Source organism: Chrysochloris asiatica, unplaced genomic scaffold, assembly GCF_000296735.1.
Source record: "Chrysochloris asiatica unplaced genomic scaffold, ChrAsi1.0 scaffold00488, whole genome shotgun sequence".
NCBI lineage: Eukaryota > Metazoa > Chordata > Mammalia > Afrosoricida > Chrysochloridae > Chrysochloris > Chrysochloris asiatica.
The window spans coordinates 361,001-386,010 of record NW_006409006.1 but is presented as its reverse complement, the minus strand read 5'-3'; positions in this window follow the sequence as shown (position 1 = coordinate 386,010).

The following is a 25,010-nucleotide window of genomic DNA, read 5'->3' as shown; positions in this document are numbered from 1 at the left end:
ACCACCAACCTTGCGTTCAAAACAATCTTATGGTTGAGTGCTTCTCGTATAGCTCCACATCAGCCCTCCATATATGTATATATATATATATATATATAATTTGTAGTGCAAGTTTGATACCAATGGTTTCTCACAGATTTTGGTGTGTGTTTTTTTATGTTTTGTTTTCATATTTGAAAGATTTGTTTTCTTTTTGCAGAACGCAGAATGATCTCTTGACATTATTAAAATGTCACTCTACTGTCATCCTGTTTGCATTCTTTTTGATTGAAATCTTCTGTAATTAATATTGTTTTTCCTCTTGTATAATGTTTCTTACCACCCTACCACCGCTCAGCCACCTTTATGTTTTTCTCTTTATCTTTGATTTTCAGCTGCTGTGCTAAGTTCTCAGGATCCTATTTGGTTATAGACTTATTGTTGTTGTTAAGTGTCATCGAGTCACTTCTGACTCAGCAACCTGCAAAGGGATTCTAAGGAGTGCTGGTGGGTGGCTAATATACCTAGGAAGCATGGTTTTCTGAGCATCTTAGTTTAATATCCTTTAATAATTTTACAATATTCTCAGCCAATGTCACTCCAAATATTTCCTCTGATTTATTCACTCCTCTTCTCCAGTTAGATAATTGTTATATCACATATTTTATCCCTATTATTTTCACTCTTGGGGTTTGTGTATTAGTGTGTGTGTATTTCAGTTATGGTAATATGTATTTACCTATCTTCAACTTCACTTTTTTCCCCCTCTACCTCAGTTTTCTGATAAAACAACAGATAAAAAGGAAGTATTTAATCATATTTTATCCCTTTGGGTCTTTTTGTGTCATTTCCATCTCTCTGGTAAAATCCCCCTATATGTTCATGCAAGGAGCCCTGGGGGAGCAATGGATTAAGTGTTGGGCTGCCAACTGAAAGATTGGTGACTCAAACCTACCAGTTGTTCCAAAAGAGAGAGATGAGCCAGTCTGCTTCCATTAATGCATGACCTCCTAATTCCCTACAAGTTTCTTTTTAACAACAGCTATTTAGAAAATTTCTCACTAATAATTCTAACATCTGGGAAATCTGAGTTTGGTTGAGTTGATTCTTTGTTCTTTGACCAATGAGTCATATTCTTGCTTTTGTGTATGCATCTTGAATAATTTTATTATAATTATTATTATTAAATGGCAGACATGTCTCCAAAGTGGAGACATCTTTTCTTCTGTAAAGCTACTAATGTAGGACCTTGAGATGGTGTGTGTTTCATTGTCACGTGCCAACGACAATGTTGCTTCAGTAAACCACAGACTTTAAACTCTTCCTGTGCTGTGAGGCTGCTACCTTGCACCAAGTTTGGGATCTGGAATGGTGTAGGGTTTTCCTGTGTCTTTGTTCTACTCTGGCACCCACAAGGGATCCCACTCTAAGTTTCTGCCCCTCTCCCAGGGGTAGACACCTGTGACTTGTTATACAAAGTATGACAGTATTGGGAGCCTGGAGAAATTCTCAGTTCCCTTGGTCTCTCCTGACTAGTGTAGGCGCTGTGTGCCTTGCCCCTCATGCATATGTCCATCTCAGATTTCTTACTCCTGCTCCCTGAGCAAGCCAAACTCTTCCTTGTATATGTGGGCAATCTTGGGCAGAATATAATTTCTTTCTCTTCCACAAACAGGAGATCTCTGCTGTGTATTGTTGTAGTATCCTGGGCCCCAGAGTGTTTTCTGTCACTCTCTTAGGGTTAGACATCTTCTTCTCCTATTCCTTCCTCAAGAGCTGTACATTTTTGGCTAAGATTGATGATGGAAGAGTTGCCTGCCCCACCTTAAGCAATAGACTGCTCATGCTTCTTTGATGGGGGTGTAATAATGGTTACCTTCCTTTTCCTCAGTTGTAAAAACATTGAGATGGGTTTTCATACCCCTCCCCCCAGCATACAATCGATTTCCCTTCTACTTCTTTCCCATAGGCAATTGAACTTTGGCCCCTTACAGGATGATTTTCTGGCCCTCCCCCAGCATCCTAAAGCTCTTGCTTCAAGTGAGAAAAGAAAGAGTGGGAGAGTGGTGAGGTTTTGTGCCACAACACTACTAAGACTGGGCTATGCTGGTCAATCCTTCTCGTGAGCTCCTGTTCAAAAATCCTGGCAAGTGAATGTGGACGGACCTCCTTGGGTCTGGGCACCTCAGGAATGCCAAGCTTTCCTGAAGATGCATACTGTCTTTTTGAGAGTTTGTTGAAATTTTAGCCATTTTAATTATACCTGCTTGTATTGTTGTTGTTAGTTGCCATCGAGTCAGTACCAACTCATAGCAGCCTTATGCACAGCAGAATGAAACACTGCCCGATCCTGGGCCAACCTCACTACTGTTGCCACACTTGAGTCCATAGATGCTGCCACTTGGCCAATCCATGTCATTGGGGGTCTTCGTCTTTTTCTCTGACCCTCCATCTTACCAAACATGATATCTTCTCCAGTGACTGGTCCCTCCAGACAATATGTCCGAAGTATGAGAGATGAAGTTTGGCCATCTTGCCCTCCAAGGAACACTCTGGCTGCACTTCTTCCAACATGGATCTATTGGTTCTTTTGGCAGCCCATGGCACTTTCAATATACTCCTCCAACACTGTAACTCAAAAGCATCAATTCTTCTATGGTCTTCCTTATTCACTGTCCAGCTTTCACATGCATATGAAGTTATTGAAAGTACCATGGCTTGGCTCAGGCGCACCTTAGTCCTCAGGCTGACATCTTTGCTCTTCAACACTTTAAGTAGGTCTTCTGCAGCAGATTTGCCTAATGCAATAATACATCATTTGTTTCTTGACTGCTGCTTCTGTGAGTGTTGATAGTTGACCCAAAAAGAATGAAGTCCTTGACAACGTCAATCTTTTCTCCATTGATAAGAATGTTGTTTATTGGTCCAGTGGTGAGGATTTTTGTTTTCTTTACATTGAGATGTAATCCATACCGAAGGCTGTGCTCTTTGATCTTCATCAGTAAGTGTTTTAAGTCTTCACTTTTAGCAAGTAAGGTTGTATCATCTGCATATCGCAGGTTGTTAATGTATCTTCCTCCAATCCTGACTTGCCAACTGATTGGATAAGATCCATATTTGTGCCCATTCCAAAGAGAGGTGACCCAACGGAAAGCAGAAATCATCGGACAATCTCTGATATCCCATGCGAGTAAAGTTTTACTAATGGTAATACAGAAATGGCTGCAACCATACATTGACAGAGAACTTCCAGAGGTTCTTCTGAATCGAGCCGGATTCAGAAGAGGCCGTGGAATGAGATATGTCACTGCTGATGTCCAATGGATCATGGCTGAAAGCAGAGAATATCAGAAACATGTTTACCTGTGCTTTATTGACTGTGCAAAGGCTTTCATTGTGTGGATCATGACAAGCTATGGACAACATTGCAAAGTATGAGTATTCCTGAGCACTGAATTGTTCTCATGAGGAATCTGTACCTGGACCAAGAGGCAGCTGTTTGAATAGAACATGGGAACAATGAATGGTTTAAAATTAAGAAAGATGTGCAACAAGGTTGTATTCTTTCACCATACTTATTCAACCTGTATGCTGAGCATATAATCTAAGAAGTTGGGTTATATGAAGAAAAACCTGCTTGTGTAGCAGCCATCTTTTACCCGTATATGCTGTCAAAAATGGAAGTTTGTGAGTCTCCTTTCTGCTAAGTGGTGCATGCCACCATATGTGATTACGTTTACATAGTTGCTTTGTAAACTCAGCACTCTGATGGGCTCAAATGAAGTTATGAATTCATAGATTCTCTGACTTTTTCTTGGTAGGATGGGAATATCTTTTTTTTGTTGCTTTCTATATTCAAAGCAGAAGAACCTCTGAGATGATTTTTTTAAACAAAGACTTCAGCTGATTCCATTTCTTTAAAAACATTATTTCTCAGATAGCATTATAATTTTGCTATGCCAGAATGAAAATATATTATTTGGAAAAGAGGTGTATTTTGTGATTAGTTTACAATGATGACATTACACTATATTTCGAAACACACAAGCAGTGGACTGTAAACCACAAAATCCGCCGTTCAAGTATAGCAGCTGTTCTGTGGGAGACAGTTCGTCCATTTTGGTAAGCAATGAATCAGCAACTTAGTCCATCCCTAAAGAACTGAGGTTCCTGGGAATTTAAGTATGTTAATGTAGTCTTTTTACATTAACTGAAGAAAAATTAGTATACTTTTAAGATTTTTTAAAATTGTTGTTGTTAAGTGCCATCAAGTCGGTTCCAACTCATAGCTACCTTGTATAGGGTTATTGAGAAGCAGCTGGTGAGTTTGAACTGTCAATCTTGCTGCTCAAACTGACCTTACGGTCCAGTCAGAAGGAGCCAAATCAGGACTCTAAGATGGATATCTAATGATTTCCCCTAGAAACTCTCACAAAATTGCCCTTGTTTGATGAGAGGAATAAACACGAGCTTTGTCATGGTGGAAAAGGAGTTGCTGGTGAATAGCTCCCAGGTGTTTCTCTTCAAAAGCTTGGTCTAAATTTCTCCAAACTCTCTCATAATAAACAGGTGTTAGTTTTCTTCTCTGGCCTTTCAGAAAGCCAACAAGCAAAATGCCTTGAATATCAAAAAAAACTAATTTCATGTGCTTTCCTCAGAACTAGACCACTCTTGCTTTGACTATACCACTTGATTTGATTGCCCTTTGCCTTCAGGATAGTACTGGGAAAGCCATGTTTTGTCTCCTGTTACAATTCTTCCAAGAAATGCTTTGGGATGTTGATCCCACTTGTTTAAAATTTCCACTGAAATCTCTACTCTTATCTGCAGCTAATCTGGGCACAACAGTTTTGACACCCGTTAAGCAGCAAGTTTGCTCAACTTTTATTTTTTACTCAGAATTTTGTAATCCAAACCACTTGAGATGTCTACAGTTCTGACTACTAGTTCTATTATTAATTGTTGGCCCTCTTCAATTAGGGTATGAACAAGATTCATTGTTTCAAGAACAAGATTGTTTCCTCACAAATTGATATGGATTGTCTGTCACTAAGAACTTCATCTTCAAAATTATCTCGTCCCTTCTCAAAATGAGTTATCCATGTGTCAGCTGCTGATTTCTTTGTAGTATTGTCCACATAAACTTTTCATAAAGCATCAATCATTTTCCCATTCTTTCAGTCACACATTACCATAAATTTAATGTTTGTTCTTGTTTTAATTTTAGCAGAATTCATGTTGCTTTGATAGGGGGTCTTTTCAAACTGATGTTTTACCCTGCTTAGTGACTCCAATAGACCCTGTTCAGACATGTTATGACTTTGTTGTTGTTAAGTGCTGTCGAGTCAGTTCTGAGTCATATGACCCTGTATTGGGTGTCTGAGGAGCAGCTGGTGAATTTGAATCACAGACCTTGTAGTTCAAACTGACTTTGCAATCCAGTATATTATCCTGCAGTGCCACACCAAGACTAGTACAAGTTTATCTGGGTACAAAATTATTTTGCAATCCATGCACTTTTTTTCATAATACATATTTTCCATAAACTTTTTGAAGACTCCTCATATGAATTAATATATTCTTCTGCATCTAGCCTGGGAGAAAGCTGAAATTAATTTTCAGAGAAAGCACCATAGGATTTTGAAGTGGAAGCTCACTTATGGAACCAGATGTTTTTCCCTCTTTCCCCAGGCCTCGGACACAGGGAAGACAGAAAGCAGAGTACAAGATAAGATGGCAGTAGATACAAACAAAAGTACAAGATACGGTGGGAGTAGAACTTTTGCACATAATGGAACAGAAAGCAGGAAATAACTTAAATGTTCCGGTAGTGTGTGTTCTTACAGACAATTTACCAGTGCAACATTTGTGGACACTTAAGCTTCTCTCAAAAGAAGAAGGAAACTTGGACACTGTGTGTGGGGTTGGAAATGACAAAAAGAAATACTTTCCTCTGACCACATTGGAATCAAACTGAACTCCTTGTTTGCAAATGAAATTTGCGTATGAACAAGGGAAGCTATAGACCTTCCATCACCACTACACAAGGAAGGTGAGATCCCTAACAAGGGAAAAATCTAAACCACCATTCTGAAAACAGATTCTACTGAGAAATTAGCACTGAATAGGAAAGTCTCGTTCTGAAATAGAATGGTTAATTGGGACTTTGTCTGAAGAAATAAGGAGCAGTTTCTTTTGCCAGAGAAAACAATTCCAAGAAAGCAATTCTCATGCCAGAATCACTGAATCAGAAAGTTTGAGGTGGGCCCAACAATTGGATTATGCTTTATTTTTCTACCTTCATCCTAATTTTGATATATGAAAAAAGATAATCTCTAGATCTAATCTAACAGATTATTACCTTCACCTGAGAGTAATAACACCAAAGACAAGCACAGTGGCTAGAGAGAGTCAATTCATAGCCTTGATCTATTCCTCTGAACTTTTAAACCCTTTTCAGCAATACAACCTAATAATTTCTCTACTAAGTAAATTTACATTTGCATTTTTTAATGTCTACCTAGCTATGCTTCAAACTCCTCGGAAACTCTATACAGTGTAGCCATGGATCAGAACCAACTAGACAGTATTTAACAACAACAACCTTCCTACCAGAACCTCATTGTTCTTGGCACCTTCACTTGCCATCACCTGGTTAAGGCTCAGAAAATGGAATCATTTAATATCACTTGATGCAAAATATATTCAAACCAACAGTGAAAAAATAAAATAGAATTAAATAATATATGGGCTTTAGATCACCTATTTATATATATCAACTCAACCCTTCACCATTATAAGGATAATTGAAAATCCACAATAACCTAAAAAAAAAAAAAAACCCACTGTTGTCAAGCCCTATATAACAGCCCTACAGGACGGAGTAGAACTGCCCCATGAGGTTTGCAGAGCTGTAAATCTTTAGGGTAGCAGACTGCTACACATTTCTCCCAGCAGAGCAACCTGTGCCCTGTGCGTTCCAACCACTGACTTTTCAGTTAGCATCTAAGCACTTTAATCACCATTTTCCTTGGCTCCTGCTTACTGTAACAGGCACTACAAATTATTTTGCTAAAAAGAACAACATCATAAAAATAGACCCAGACACATCCTGAAAGGTTACCAACATATATAGCCAAATCGAGAAACAAAAGTAGCTACAACTACCTGAGGTATTTGAGCAAAACAACAGAGGAAGTGAACTCAAGGAGCTCACTGTAGCTCTCCCCACAAGCCATAGAGCAAAGAATGTCTCACTGTGTAAACTAGGGTGACCCTAACAAAGACCCCTCTCTTTCCTCCCTTTCATCTGGGAACATGGCAAAGGCAACTTTTAAAAATAACAATTGATTCTAACTGTACATATTAATCCTTGACACACTTTCAATTAAACCTTGGGAGTATTGATTTTTCTAGTATGTTTGCCTTCACATTCATGTGAGAATATAGTATTGTCTTCAAAAATCCAATAAATGAAAGTGTAGTATTTGAGCACAGAAATTCTGTTTTGTTTTGTTTGGGGGTATTTCTACAATTATTTGCCATTACAAAGATTTTACTTTAGATTCTATAGTTTTATAAAGCATTTATAAAAGTTAATTTACTGAAAACAAGAATATAGCTGATTCCTCTGGTAGTGGTTGGCTCTCTCCAAGGATGAGTGAGTGTGGGCTAAATCTTGGTGCTGGCTTCACATCTCATTGTTTACTACCTGGAGTAAACTAACATTTAGGGAGTTCAAAACAGAATTGTTTTAATTTTTGATGTGATTGTTTTGTTTCTTGACCTACATATATTACCTCATCTAATCTTCAAAAAAATCAGATAATAAGATTCTTACCTTCATTTGATAGATGAAGAAATTGAAATTTAGGGAGGTTAAGTGATTTACATAAAAGCACTTGATGTAAGTAGCACATCTCTGTGTGTATGTAGCAGGTTTTAATAATAGTTTATAGATTTATAAAAAATGAATAAGAGAGTGGATTGTGTATCCATCCTTGTGCCACTTTCCTGTCATTAATGACCAAAAATTAACTCTGTTTTGTAAAATTCTTAAAGAAATAGTCTTTCAACAAAAATCATTTATATAGATATATGAAAGGACTTCAAAAAGTTTGTGGAAAAATGGAATTAAAAGACAATGGAATTTTTCCACCAACTTTTTGAAGTGCCCTTGCATATATAGATACTTAAGTAAAATGTATAAGGACAAAACTGGGACAAGCTAGATTTCTACCTCCAGATGACTAGTATTAATTCAAAATGATACCAAGAAATAAATAAAGAGAGAGGAAGTGGCTAATACAAGGGTTTAAAAGTAAACAGAAGTTTCTGGAGAACTGTGGGGGTTGGGAGAGAACCACTAACCTCCAAAACCATTTTGCTGCCTAAATAAGGTAATACTGTTCACTCTCATTACCGCACTGAAAGCATTCCTGCTCATTTTTTAGCTTTCAAAATGACTGCATTGTGTCTCTTGCTTGTCAGGATTGTGTCTTAAATGTTTAACAAATTGAGGACCATATCCTCAGCATAAACTCTTATGTTCATCTCAGGAAGGAGAGAGATCTAATCTAGCAAGCACACCATTATTGCCTAAGCTGTCTATGGGACCCAGAACTCTTCAAATTCATGTTTTTCCATACCAAGATCATCATCTGCTTCTAGAAAAAGGAAAACCATCCCAAAAGGCAGCTTTCAGGACAATAACTCCTTCTCTCCAAAAAGAGCTGCCTACATAAATTCTCATTCCTACATGTACTGTGTTATGTTAAAAGACTGAGGAGGGAAAATCTTGGGGAAATCTGTATCATTAGAAATCATCTTATCCTCAAAGACCAAATGTTGGTAAAATCAACCAACCAAGAATTTTCAGTAACAGACTCTGCACACTGATTTCTAACTATTCTGATGGAATTGGTATTACAATTTTAATTTTACCCCATGAATGTTCTATTCCCTTGCTCTAGAAAAATTCCCTGAAAAAAAAAAAGAGTGCCTTGTCTGTGAAAACAGTATTTACCTTATGAACTGTAACATGGAAGTAGGGAGTGGGTGAAGGAGTCTCTTACTTCCCTGGGGTATGTTTTGTTTGGTTCTATCATAATAACAGCATCAATAATCCTTTTCTCATAGACAGATAATGTCTTTTCCAACATACAAATACTCATAACCACAGAACAGATCATGAAAATATCACTTCATCATTTATCATAGTTTGCTCTTGGGAATCCTTTAACATTGAAAAGTACGTATGAGATATATATATATCACAGTCTTCAGAAACCCTATACAGGATCGCTATGAGTTGGAACTGACTTGATGACACTTAATAACAATATATTTTGCAGGAAGTGCAGTGGTTCTGTAGCAGAAGCACTGAACTGTGAATAAGGTTGGGGTTCGAGTCCACCAATTGCTCCGCAGAGGAAAGATGAGGCTTTCTGCTCCCAAAAAGATTTATAGCCTTGGAAACCCTATGCAGAATCTCTATGAGTTGGAACCAACCCAACAGCATTTAACAACAACAATATATTTTGCTAAATTTATTTAAAGTAATGATTAACGTTTACAATAACAGTTTGAGAGTAGTTTTACTATTTTTTTCCTTAACTAGCAAGGCTACTTATTTTCAAATTTAAGAGTCTTGATATTAGAGCTATTAGTCGAATTTGACTCACTGGTTTTTTTGTTTTTTTTTATGAGATTAGTTTGTGTTGTGATGCCATCTAGTGACGATATGATACAATTGCAAAATGAGAAATGGAAAAGATTCTTCAGAATTTGCTGTAAAATTACTTTTCTGAAGTAACAACAAATATCATAGATCTGACATGTTTTAAAGATACATTCTTGCTATTTTGATTTCTAAAAATTCTCATGGTCCATATAAAATAAAAGTGACAAGATGGTTCCAATGATGTTCATTACTTATCTTTTCAAGCTGAATTTCTAGAATCCCTGCCATAGTAGACAATATATTAAGTGCTGAGGACTGAGGAGTGTGGCTTCAAGGAGCTTATAATGTGGCACTGTGGGCTAATGCGTCACACTGCAAAGTCATTTGAACTGCAAAGCTGATGGTTCAAGTTCACCAGCTGCTCCTTGAAAACCCTATACAGGGTCGCTATGGGTCGGAAATGACTCCATGGCACTTAACAACAACATATATAAGCAATGTGTTCATTACAAACTTAAATACCCAAGTGTACCTGCAATGGAAAATAGTATTTACTAATATTTATGATTAGAATAATCCTTACTTTATTAAATGCACATATCTAATTGGTGTGGTGCTGTAGAATACACACTGGACTGTTAACCACAAGGTTGGTTGTTCAAATCCACTGTTGTTCCTTGGAACCCCTACATAGGGTCACTATGAGTCAGAACTGACTAGAAGGCACTTAACAACTACAGTTGTGGTAGGCAGCTTCTAAAATGGTCCGCAATGTGGTTGGGTAGTCTTTTTCCCCTGAGTGTGGTCTGAGTCCTTCTGTAGTTGTTAGGTGCTGTCGAGTTGGTTCTGACCCTGGTTAGGAACTCCTTCTAGTTTTTAACAAATACAATAAGGCAAAAGTGATGAGATGACACAGTCACAGTTAGGTTATAAAAGGGCGCTGATCTCATTCTTGACCTTTGCGTCTCCCACCTCCATCTGGATGAAACATACTGCAATGCTGTGAATAGACACAGGAAGAGGCTTACATGATAAGGAGTCAATCAAGGTCCTGCCAAAAGCCATAGAGAACCTAAGGCTTGCTTACCCATAGCCATGTGATATGACTGAGCTTGGAAATGGACCCTCCCTTGTCCAACTTTGAGATGACAGCAGTCCTGCCCCTATTTCATACAGTGCCTTTATGAGAAACCCTGTTTCACTGTGATGTCATTCCTAGACTCCAGACCTACAAAAAGTTGGAGGCAAATTTGAGGTAGCTTATTTACAGAAATATGTAATTCACTACTCAAAAGACTTGAGATGCTATTTAAACTTTTGAGCATAATTACTCAAATTAAGTCCTATACACGATTTAAACACAATTTGAATTTTGTTTAGCTCATTCTTTTGAAGAGGCCCTGAAGGCACAGGGTTTAAACACAAGACTGCCAACCAAAAGGCTGACAGTTGAAACTCACCAGCCACTCTAAAGAAAGGAGAAAGCTGTGGCCATCTGCTTCCATAAATACTGTTGTTAGAGTGTTGTCAAGTCAGTTCCAACTCATAGAAACCCTGTATAGGGTTCCCAAGGGGTGGCTGGTGACTTTGAGCTGAAAACTCTGAGGTTCAAACCAACCTTGAAGTCTAGTGCTTATCCTACAGCACCACACCTTAAAGATTACAGCCTTGGAAATCCTATGGGGCGTTCTATTCATGAGTTGGAAGTCACTTGACAGCAACAGGTTTGGTTTGGGTCATTCTTTTGAACAACCCAAACATAAAACATAAATAGAATTACTACAAAACCTACTGCTGTAGGATATGCACTGGACTTCTAACAGTGAGGCTGATGGTTCAAGCACACACACTACTCCTTGGACACTACACAGGTTTGCTATGAGTCAGAGCCAACTCATCAGCACTTAACAACAATTGCTATTCTTATGCTTAAACCTATTCAAAACAAAACAGTAGCTTTTACCTTCATTTTTTGGTTATTGTTCCTATGATTTCAATAACAGTTATTTTTATACATCATGAAGGGTCAGAGAAAAAGAGGAAGACCCCCAGCATGAGGATAGGCAAAATGGCGGCATCAATGGGCTCAAGGGTGGCAACAATTGTGAGGTTGACCCAGGATCTGGCAGTGTTTCTTTCTGTTGTGCATAGGGTCGCTATGAGTTGGCACCGACTCGATGGCACCTAACAACAACAACAAGGTTACAAATAGGATAATGCGCTGGACTGCAAGGTCAGTTTGAATGACAAGGCCAGTGGTTCAAGCTTACCAGCTGCCCCTCAGAAACCCTATAGAGGGTTACTGTGAGTCGGAACTGACTCGACTGCACTTAACAATGACAATAAGATTACAGATATACTCAATCCCACTCAACAGTTGCTTTAACACTTCCTTTGATACCTTTCTTGACTTGCAGGAATCTACCCAGACAAAAATGTAAACATTTCAGCAATTACTTCATCAAACAACTGAATTTCAGTAGCAGCTGGAGGCATATTTGCTTTTCTCACAGTGATTTAATACATTGCTGCAGGCCATGAAGTTAACTTCCATTTTAGAGTTAAACTTTGTTTGTTAAAAAGCTTAGACATTTTAAATTCTCATTGTTCAAATAGGTTTTGTATTTTTATAGCCTATCATTTGTCTCAGAGTCCATGGGTGGTGCAAATAGTTAGCACATTTCACTGCTAATTGAGAAGTTAGAAGTTTGAGTTCACCCAGAAGTACCATGGAAGATCTAGTTCTGAAGAATCAACCATTGAAAACTGTATGGAGCACAGTTCTACCCTATGCCCATGGGATTGCCCTGAGTCAGTAAGAATCAACTAGATAGCAACTGGTATGTAGTTGGTATGCATTCTCTCCATCATAAATGCTCTATGTTTTATGTGCCACTTAGCCAAACCTTCATTGTGTATTGTCTTATCACCATTATGTGGTTCTGTGGGATAATATGCTGGACTAAAGGTCAGTTTCAATTGCAAGATTGTCAGTTTAAACCCACCAGCCACTCCTCAGAAACCCTATACAGGGTCACTATGGGTCAGAACTGACTCAACATCACTTAATAACAACAACAAAAAATCACTATTATATATTGATATTGTCTGTTGACATTATTATAAATTACATATACTTTATTGAATTATTCTCATGTTTGAGTCATTTAGAAATTTTATCTCCTAAGAAAAGAGGAATCAAATTCATACAATTAGTTCCCTTTTTAGAACATTTGGCTAACTCATCATTCAAAACACAATATTGGACTCTCTTTTCCCCTTTCTAATTTCTATTGGGTATGTTCATCCTATTTTTAGTTCTGCTTTATTCTGAACTGTTTGACTTAATAACAGTTCCCATTATTTCCCTTTTTTTTATTAATATACAGTCTTTACAAGCAACTCTTTATACTTGTAAATATATATTTTGAAAAAGAAAAGATAATTGCCTAGATAAATTAACACACTCTTAATTATTGTGGTGCTGTGGGTTAATGTGCTGGGCTGCAATGTCAGTTTAAACTGCAAAGTCGGAGGTTCAAGCTCACCAGCCACTCCTTGGAAACCCTATATAGGGTCAGTATGAGTCAGAACCAACTTGATGGCACTTAATAACAACAATTTATTGAAAATATATTTTAAAAATATGATAGATTATATTTCTCCTTTCAAGCTATAACTACCTGTGTCTATAATCTTTTCTCTTGTACCATTATGAATTCATGGACTTGTCAAGAGTTAATATTTTTCATTTCATTATTATTATTGTTGTTGTTTAAAATGTCCCTTGGCCAAAAAGAGTCCTTTCAAGCTGACTTTTATTTTTTCAGTCATGAAGTTTTCTTCATCTGCTGAGAACAATAAAAAATTCCGGGTACAACCTTGATTTGTCTCTCTTCAAGGCATAAAATCAGCTAAACCTCAAGGATAAGTGGTTCTTTTGAAAGGCTAATAACATTAATAACAAAAACCTGAGCCCAAGGGTGCATAAATGAAGCCCAGGTGGCACAGTTAAGTCAAGCACTGTGCTGCTAACTGCGAAGCTGGCGGTTCAAATCTACCAGCCACTTCATGAGACATAGATGAGGCTCTCTTCTGTAAAGATTTACAGTCTCAAAAGCCCTATGGAGCAGTTCAAAGTTCTAAATGTGTCCTATAGGGTCACTGTGAGTCAGAATCAATTCAATAGCAGTGGTTTTTTTGGGTTTTGTTTAAGCTGCATAAGTTGTGAGTGAACAAATGGCTTTTTGACAATAGGCCACCTGAGGGTATTTTATAGTCATGGATAGTTTTTGTTGTTTAATGCATCAGGTCATAGTTCCCAACTTTTCTTATACACTTAAATTCATAAACCACTAAACCTGCTACAACAATGAAATTTCCAACTGTATTCACTCATTCTCATCTATCATCCCACACTGCAGTCACACCATCTGATCCACTTGAAATTCAGTGTTTGCTCTTTGTCTCCATCACAATTATTCAATGACTTCAATTCAAAGTTAAGATCAAAATCCAAAGTTATCTCGTCATCCTCTGACCTCCAACTGCTTCATCTTCATCTTTTGTCGCTTGTCCCTATTACTCATAGTCTTCTCTCATACTGGCCTCCTCTGAAATCCAAGTGCACCAACATAGGTCTTTCGACGTAATTTCTGTTCTTGAGGGTTTTCAGTCTAGTGGAAGGAAAACATGCAGTAAACAACCACAATAAATTACAGTATCTTATTGTTGGTGACATTGGCACCTAGCTCAAAACCTGGAACATAGTAAGCATGCATTAAATATTATGATTACATTTAAGTCCTGTGGGTTAATGTGCTGGACTGCAAAGTCAGTTTGAACCACAAGGTTGGCAGTTCAAGCTCACCAGCCACTCCTCGGAAACCCTATATAGGGTCGCTATGAGTCAGAACCAACTCAACGGCACTTAACAACAACAATATCATATTGGGACCAAAAAACTGGATAAAAGAAATTAATATGTAGATTAAAAGTATTGTTGCAACAGTGCTTCAAACAAAAAAATTTTAAAGTCTAGGTCAAAACAAAATTACAGAAGCAGAAAATTATTGGGGATGGCTGCAGCATGATGTAAAACACGGACCAATAAAAAGCAACAATGAGTTTATGAAAACAGTTCATTGAAACATGCTAGGTGCTGCAAATTGCTAAATGAGCATGATTTCTTTTCTCCAGTACATTAGAACTTCCTATAATATCTGAGAATAAGTGGCTAATGTACTGAATTTTGATATGTAACAAATGATTAAAGTAGAATACTATAATGTTTGGTCTGTGCCCGCATTTCTGAAGTCACGCCCTACAAGTTACAGCATTTGTTTTTATTTTGCAGTACAGCTGATAGTTTTGAATTGCTGACCTTGAGGTTAGCAGCCCGATTTGTAACCATTACACTACCAGAGCTTCTCCATAATAGTGTAGGGAAAAAAATCACTATAGTTCACATCGAGGAGACCGAGTGGCACTGCGGTTAAGTCCTCAGCTGCTAATTGAAAGCAGCTCCATGGGAGAAAGTGTGGCAGTCTACTTCTGTAGAGACGACAGCCTTGGAAACCCTCTTGGGCAGCTCTGCCCTGTCCTATAGGATCACTATGAGTCCAAATCTACTCCACAGCAGTGTTTTGTTTTTTATACTTCATATATATGAACAGCTGTTGCTGATAAAAATTACATTTTGAGTAATTGTTCATTTACAATAATTCCTTTGGGATGCCTTCTTAAGTGAAAATCATATTGGAATTCCCTCCATTTTCAGTGATCTGTAGGCTGGAGGTATGCTGTTGTACCAGCGATGGATGGGGAAGCAGTTTGATTTTTGAGGGGGGCAAAACTATATGATGTTAATGCAAAGATTATCATTTCAAGTGGACTCTTCTTCTACTAGAATTAGATAAACATTAAAATAACTGGCCAGAGTATATAAACACAGAGCTAACAGGTAAAAGGCACACTGAGAAGCTGCATCTACAGCTACCTGGAAGGGCTAAGGTCCTTTAATCTTTAAATCACAAGTGTTTCTTGCTTTATCTTATCTTGATCTGTTTAAAAAAATCTTAGATCATCTTCTTCTATATCATAGCACATTCTATGCATACTATAATGCATACAATATGCATATGCAGATAATAAGGACACAATTTATAGTAAATTACTAATATAGCCATAATTATTCTGATTTTTCCATTCTCATTTGTCAGACCACCTGCTTGTATCTTTAATTTAGTGAGTTCCCTCTTCCATGTGGTGATGGACCCATTGAAATTAGTAATAACCGTGAGTGGCTCTTGGACAGACACCCGGACATACATAACAGAAAGTCCAGAAGTGCAGATAATAAGGACTGGTCCTACAACATCATCAATACCATTCATTCTCTTAATCTTTCCAGTCTTCCACCATGACATATTTGCCACCCCTTGGTCATAACCTGACCATACCATAGCTCTAAGTACCATGTCAGTGCTTAAGACAGCAAAACAAGAATAGAAGTAATACAAGCCATTCCAAAAATCCTCTTAGCAATAGTTTTTTTTTTTTAAGTTTTAATAGACAGAAGTAGGTCTCATAGTCTCTCTAGCTATAAGGAAGACTGAAAATGTGAATAACTTGTGGGGATGGCAGGACCTAAGTGATTTTGAAGGACTCAAAATATACTATCTGCCACCCTCTGCCTAAGGATTAGACAAGATTTTACCAGAGATGAATCAATTTTTGAGGATCTATTATTGTATGTGAAGGGCAGGGATGCAAACAGACTGCTATTTCTCAGAGAAAGAACTAGGAATTATATAGTATATTAACCTTATGCTGTAGATTGTTGTTGTTAAGTGCCATTGAGTGAGTTCCCACTCTCAGTGACCTGTATAAGGCTTCCATGGAGTGACTGGTGAGCTTGAACCACTGATCTTGTGGTTCAAACCAACCTTGCAGTTCAGCACATTAACCCACAGCACCACACCAGACTCCTATACTATAGAAGTGGACTTCATACAGCTTGTGGAAAATGGAATTTAAAGGTAATGGAATTTTTTCATGAACTTTTTATTTAGTATTGTTGTCCTCTGCCATTTTCAGTTAGAAGGAAAAAAAAAAAAAGCTTTAAAAGAAAAAGGACCCAAATAATTGCTCCTGAGGAAAGAAAAATGGTAGAGCTCAAAACTGTCTGTGTGTCAGGCTTCGGGGTAATTCTAAGAATAGCATAGCTACTAATAAGTTTAAATGCGAAAGGGAAACAGGATGAGTTTCTGAGATCAGCATCAAAGAAGGAAAGAGAAAGAGTTTGTCTTGGAATTCTTTCTGAACTCTCTACAGTAGTCATCTATACAGCTTTGCTTTAAGCAAATGCTCTTTGCCTGCTCCAGCTAAATATTATGATGGTTGTCCCCATGGTTAACTCCACCAGCATTACCCAATATCCTCTCCTTTAGCAGTGCCAACAATCTATGATAAATCACGTATTTGTGCTACAGTCATGTATAAAGAAATGTCCATCTCCATTTTAGCCAACTGACAAAATCCATACTCAACCTCAATACACAATTTCAGTGGATGTCTTTGAAAAGTCTATCATGATAAATCCCATGCATCAGCAAAGTTTACTTCATTTCTTGTGAGAATTCTCAGAGCACCAAGTAATTTCACATTGCATTTCAATTTTTGTAGACATTTCTGCCTTTTTAAATCTGCACTGCCTAAAGCAAGAGACCGTAACTTCATCATTTCAGTATGGAATAATAATGCCCTGCATGTACCAAAAACCAAACCCACTGCCATCGAGAAGGTTCCCATTCATAGCAACCCTGTGTAAGGTTTCTAAGCCGGGAATCTCTACTGGAGCAGAAAGCTTCATCTTTCTCCCATGGAGCAGCTGGTAGGTTTGAACTGCCATCTTTGTGGTTAGCAGTTCACTGATTATCCTACAGCACCACCGAAGTTCCTACATACACTTAGTGCTAAATGAGCAATTATTCAACAAATGATTAAAAGAACATACAAATGTTCTATTAAGGTAGACAACAAGGCAAACGTAAGAGGTGGCACAATTAATTCTGACTTTGTATTAAGAAAGAACAATTTAATTTCCTTAAATGGCCCTGTTCCTAAACTTAGATATAAAGTGGTCATCAAAAAATATTTTTTTAACTCATTAGGAAAACAAAACTTCCCTGATATTATAGCTTGTATAGCACCAAAGAGCAAACAAATCTCTATCTACATTACTATTCTTTCTAAACTAACAAGAAAGGCTAAGTTTAAAGGGGTGATAGAAAATATTTAATAAAAAATTTAAATCATTCCTGACAAAAGGAAAGCTTACATTGTCTCCACTTCCTTCCTCAGTCTGTGTGGTTCACTTTATTTAGTTCCAAAAGAAAGAAATGTTTGGAACCCATGCATTATTCCAGTACCAGATAGAAATTCGTTCGCTCAATGACCTGCCTTCAATTTAGCTCAATTCTATTTGAAAATAGACAAAGCCAGGACATTCATTCTCCTTCCCTAAATATTCAGTGTTCTGAATTACTCTATTGTTCTTGAATTTCAAATATCAATTCCCATCAGATAGAATTAATGATGCTAACAAAACCTCTAAAATAGTAGCTGGTGACATTTTTATCCTTCCCTGAAAGTTCCACAAAAATGAAAGTTCGGTCAAAAACAGAATTAAGAATAATTACATCACCTGACAGGTGCTGAGCAGAAAGAATATAGCAGATGTCAATAATGAGTGAAAAAATTCCCAGTAGAATTGGAGTTCTTGAATTTGAGAAGTATTTGGAAAGTTTCCATTCTGATCAGAATTCTCACGTATGTTTACTGGTTTTTTGTTTTGTTTTGTTTTTTATTTTAAGGACCCATGTATGCTTCCTCTCTAAGGACCTCTAGTAGCATCATGTTACGAGTTGGGCTGCTAACCTCAAGGTCACCTAGTTCAATGCTACCAGCCATTCCGCAAGAGAAAGATGAAGAAGCTTTCTGCTCCCATAAAAGATTTATAGCCACTGATTTATGAGTCGGAACCGACTCGACCGCACACTACCACCACAGTGCTTCCTCTCTACCTAGAGCATGGAAGCAAATACAGGAGTTATGAAATAAATATTTTTGACAGATAAGTGAAGGGAAATATTAGATAACTAAGTAATAAAGAATTAAAAAATGGAAAGGGGGAATAATAACAGGTAATAAAGGAAGGAGAAGAAAAAGACAAATGAAGGGAAATAATCTAGTAAAACTATAATTGAGTTAGCTAGGGATCTATGTAGTCATTTTACATGTACCTAAAAATCTGATCGTTTCCTACAGTTGCACTATGACCAGAAATCCAAGCAAACTAAGTAGAGACAAGAATGTTCCTACTAATAACACCTCCCATAGTGTGACAGTCAAAAAAAGAAAATATACAAGAGAACTCTTTGTTTTCAAAAGTTACAAATTCAGATTTGAGGAGAATAGAAAGAAAAAAATAATCTCATTATTAGTGAGAGAAAAGATTTTAAATACTGAAGTACTGCCTTGTAATAAGAGCCATTGCACCTATTTATTGTTATGTTTGTGGGAGAAAGATGAGACTTTCTGCTCCCAAAATGAGTTATAACCTCGGAAATACTATACAGAGTCACTATAAATTGGAACTGACTCAAAGGCACTTAATATTATGTTAAATTTATCAGGAAGACAGACAATACAATTCTCTTCTTCCAGTAAAAGAATAGTTGTCAAAATATTTAAGCTGGATATTGGTGCTCTGTAGGATAACTGCTAACCACAAGATTTCTGCTCCATGGTAGAATGATGAGGCTTTCTGCTCCCACAAAGATTTAAAGCCTCAGAAATACTATGTAGAATCAATGAGTCCAAACAGTGGCACTTAACAAAAATATATTATATAATATGTACTGTATGGTCCTGGTGTGGTGCTGTGGGTTAATGCACTAGACTGCAAAGTCTATTTGAACAGCAAGGTCAGTGGTTCAAGCTTACCAGCCACTTCTCAGAAACCATATACAGGGTCGCTATGAGTAGGAACCAACTCAAGGGCACTCAACAACAATTGTATGGTGTGACGACTGCAGGACAATGCACTGGACCACAAGGTCAGTTTGAACACAAGGTAGGCAGTTCTTGCCAACCAGCTGCTCCTCAGATACCCTAGACAGGTTCACTATGAATCAAAGCCAACTCCATGGCACTTAACAACACCAGTATATATAATATAGCCATCTTCTGGAAATATAAGCAAAATTGCAATTACGTTGATTATTGCTAAGTGTCATTAAGTCGATCTGATGCACAGTGGCCCTGTCTAGGGTTTCCAAAGAGCAGCTGGTGGGTTTGAACTTCTAACCTTGTAGTTAGCTGTTCAATGCTTATTCTACAGTGCCATGCCAGAGCTTTGCAATTACATTACAATGCATGTACTTCATGATAGTATGTAGTCATGCTATCATGTAGTACATGCATTGTAACGTAATTGGTCAATGTATTGTTGTTCTCATTAGTGTAAAATTGATATAAATGTAGTGCATCAAAGCAGCTTTTACATCAATCCCTGCAAATACTTCTGTGATGGTTGCTTCAAATGATTTTGTTTCTGATTTTCTCTGTATAAACCTGTGTCCTTCAGCATGCTCCAAAAGAAGTAATCAGATGGCTTAATCTGTCAAAAGTAAAAAAATATATAATCTATATGTCCAGACCTAATAAACACACTGTATTTCATATTAAGTATGTAAAACTTTCCCTAATTAGACTCTTTATTCCTCATTAATAAGAACTTCAACATTATTTACTGTCATGGATATGTGACATTTTAGTTAATGGTCACTTTGCTTATTAGCCTAGGTTTTAGGCAGCAACTATTATACTTGTACCGAGTCCTAGCCTGGTGCTGTGAGTTAATGTGCTGGACCACGAAGTCAATTTGAACTGCAAGATTGATGGTTCAAGCTCACCATCTGCTCCTCAGAAACCCTATATAGGGTCACTATGGGTGGGAACCAACTCAACAGCACTTAGCAACAATAATGTTTATATCATGGACTTGGTGTGATGCTGTAGGATCAGCACTGGACTGTGAACTACAAGGTCAGCAGTTCAAACCCACCAGTTGCTCATCAGAAACCCTACATAGGGTCACTAGGAGTCGGAACTGACTTGATGGCACTTAACAACAACAATCCTCATATCATAGGAGTTCTAACATGACACCATAGGATAAGACTGATCTGCTAACCATATGACTGGCAGTTCAAACTCACAGCCACTCCTCAGAAACCCTATATAGGGTCACTATGAGTCAGAACCTACTCAACAGCACTTAACGACAACATACTCATGTCATATTCATTTTGAATTTCTAGTACTTACCAGAAGTATCCTATGGTGGTGGTGGCTGTGTGCCTTGGAGTTGGTTCTGACTCATAGCGACCCTGTACAGGGTTTCCGAGTCTGTAAATCTTTACGGGAGCAGAAAGTCTCATTTTCTCCCACGGAACAGCCGGTAGTCTCGAACTGCTGACGTTGCGATTCACAGCCCGTAACCACTACACTACCAGAGCTCCTTGAAGTATCCTATTTGTTGTTGTTGTTAAGTGCCGTCGTCAGGTTCTGACCCATAGCGACCCTGTAGAGGGTTTCCGAGGAGCACCTGTATCCTATAGACAGTATTTATTTAATATTTGTTGCATAAAAAAATGAATTTAAAAAATTTTTTTCTTTTTAGTTTTGAAGTACATTTCATATACGTACTTCAAGTATACATTACCCAGAGCCTCACTTCTTCTGATCAAATCACTGTCACTCCTGTGTTTATACTTTTCACACTGAAAGATAATTTGCATCATATTCAATCAAATGAATGTTTTCTTCTTTTTTAAATGTTCACTTCTTTTCTAAGACTTCCCTGGTAAATGCTACTAATGAGTTTTATTTTGTACTGTTTTAATGGCACGAGCCAAGTATTTATTGAATAAGGAAATAAATATGCTTGAAATTTACATAAATTATAAAAGAGAGCTTGGAAAATATTTTTCAGTACAATTCAAATGAACAAACGTTTACTTAATGTAACCCAGCATGGCATATGGGAAAACAAACATGGCAGATAAAATCAAAGAAGGAAGAAAATCCCACTCCATATTATTGATTTCCTGTATCCCTCTCTTTGCATCATAAATCAATATCTACACATTGAGGAGGAGCTAAATGCTAGGCTCCCTTTTTTTTTCTTCTTTTATCGTGTTCAATTTGTATTTCTACTTGACCTTGGGCACTGGAATAGATTAAAAGTTCTGCTTTGAATAATTAGTGCAAAAAAATTGGTACCTGTCATTTTAAATTCCAATGATAAAGTATGTGTCTGGCTTTGTGCTCAGGAAAATATCTATTATTCTCAATCTAGTAAAATACCAAAACCAAACCCAACCCACTGCCATCCAGTAGACTTCAACTTTTACAACCCAATAGGACAGAGTAGAACTTCTTCTTAGGTTTTCAGAGATTATAAATCTCTGTGTGTGAGTGTTTTGAAACTTTTTCTTGTGAACTGAGTGAAGGCTTACAGAGAAGATTATAAGTTTTACACTCAACAAATTATACACTTCATTTTATCTCAATGATTGTCATTTCCTCCATGCAACAACAGTTATCCCAATTCCTCCCTGGGGTTATTTCCCTTCTACCTTTCTTCCAAACCCTTTTGATCTTTGACCTTATGTAAATGGTACCCTTTTGATCTTGAATGGTTGAGCATTCCATGGAGAGCATACAGTACGAGTGAGGTTAGCCCCTTATATCCCTATCTCTTGGCTGAAAATTGGGCCAAGTGGGTGAGTTCCATTCCATATTTGAAGGGTACTGAGGGCCAGGGTCTCAGGCTCTCTCAGTCTCTTTCTGAATAGTAAATCCAGTCTTTTTTATAATTTTGCATTTTGTTCCACATTTACTCCCACTATATCTGAAACCTTCTAATGTGATCCCTTTCAGAGCAGTTGGTGGTGGTAGCTGGGAGATCATCACGGAGACTGGTCTCAGAGTCATGGAGACTGATGTTCTCATGTTCCATTAGTCCATTGGACGAACTGATTCCAAACATCTTCAATTTTCATCACTCTTCCTTCTTCTGCACATGGAGACCAAAAGTTGCACTTTGGATGGCCACTCAGGAGTTTTTAAGATCCCAGTCACTACTCAACATGGATTATATTATGCCAATTGACCCTGGTGTTCTCTCAGACTGTGGTCCTAAGAGACTGTAAATCTTTACAAGAATAGACAGACTCATCTTTCTCCCATGGAGCATCTGGTGGATTTGAACTGCTGACCTTATACTTGGCAGTCCAACACTTAGTCCACTAGTATCTTATGTTTGCACTATCCTAGCAAGATAGTGCAAACATAAGACACTACAAAGATATTTAACCTAAGATAAAAATCAGATATATATTGTAAAAGTGAAGTCAAGCCTAGGATTCAAACCACAGTTCTGACTATTTACGAATTGAATAAGCAATGATGTCCTTATTAATAAAATGGTCACAATGATTTATCTCTTAAGATTGTTCTTTAAAATAAGAAACTACATATGCATTAATGACAGAATGAAAGGGAAAAAGGAGACCTCTGAGAACTTCAAGCAGGGAACTGAATTTTAAATGGTGACAAAATATCCTTAGAAACTTCAAAAGAGTCAATAAGGAAATTCAGAAGTTAACAATAGCAGGAAACTTCTACCACTCCCTAAACTGTAAGGATAACGAAAAAGTGTGGGTTTTTTTTCATATTCAATATCACTAGCAAAAGATAAACCCACAGTAGTCCATCCAACAAGACGTAGGACTATAGAACTGATGTACTTATTGCCAGAGATGCCACCTTAGCAGAAAAGAGTTTAAACTGCCCTGACTTCTCCCTTTGTTGTTGTTGTTAGGTGCCATCAAGTCAGTTCCAACTCATAGTAATCCAATGCACATTAGAAAGAAACACTTCCTGGTACTTCAATATTCTCATGATAGATATGTTTGAGCCCGTTTCTGTAATCACTGTGTCGATCCATGTCGTTGAGAGCCATCCCTTTTTTCACTGACACGCATAATGTCCTTCTCCAGAGATTGGTCCTTCCTGACAATATGTTAAAAATACAAGAGACAAATCTCATCATCCTCATTTCTGAGGAAAATTCTGGCTATACTTCTTTCAAGGCAGATTTGTTTATTCTTCTGACAATGCATGAATAATTTTTGCCAACACCATATTCACATCCATCAATTTTTCTATGGTCTTTTCAGTCATTGTCCAACTTCAACATTCATATGAGGTGATTGAAAGTACCACGGTTTGGGTCAGGGACACCTTATTCCTCAAACTGATATCTTTGCCCTTTAAACACTTTAAAGAGGTCTTGGGCAGTAGGTTTGCCCAGTGCAATACATCATTTGATTTCTTGACTGCTGCTTCCTTGAGCAGGTGTCCAAGAAAACTATATATAGTCTTTGACAATTTCAATCTTTTCTCCATTTATGTTATTTATTGGTCCAGTTGTGAGGATTTTTGTTTTCTTTACATGGAAATACAATCCATACAGAAGACTGTATTTTTTGATTCTCATTAGTAAGTACTTCAAGTTCTCTTTGCTTCTAGCAAGAATGGGTGCATCATCTGCATATTGCAGACTGTTGATGAATGTTCCTACTATCCTGATGCCACGTTCTTCTTCATATAATCCAGATTCTCAGATTATTTGTTGAAAATATATATTGAATAAGTATGTTGGAAGGATGCAACCATGACACACACCTTTTATAAATTTTAAATCATTCAGTATCCCCTTGGAGTCCTGGTATGACACTGTAGGATAAGTACTGAACTGCTAACAGCAAGATCAGTGGTTCAAACCCACCAGTTGCTCCTTAGAAGCCTTATGCAAGGTCACTTACTATGTGTCAGAACCGACTCAATGACACTTAACAACAACCATTCCTTGTTCTGTTCTAAAGATTGTCTCTTAATCTGTGTGCATGTTCCTCATAAGCATAATTAAGTGTTCTGGGATTTCATTCCATTCTTCCCAATATTATCCATAGTTTGTTATGATCCTTAAGGTAGAATTCCTTTGCAAAGTCAATAAAGCACAAATAAACATCTTTCTGGTATTCTCTTCTTTCAGCCACGATCCATCTGATATCTGCAATGATAACCCTCGTTTCATGTCTTCTTCTAAATCTGGCCTAAATTTCTGCCAGCTACCTGTGTGGTACTGTGGGCTAATGTGCTGGACTACAAAGTTGGTTTGATCCACAAGGTCAGCAGTTCAAGCTCCCCAGAC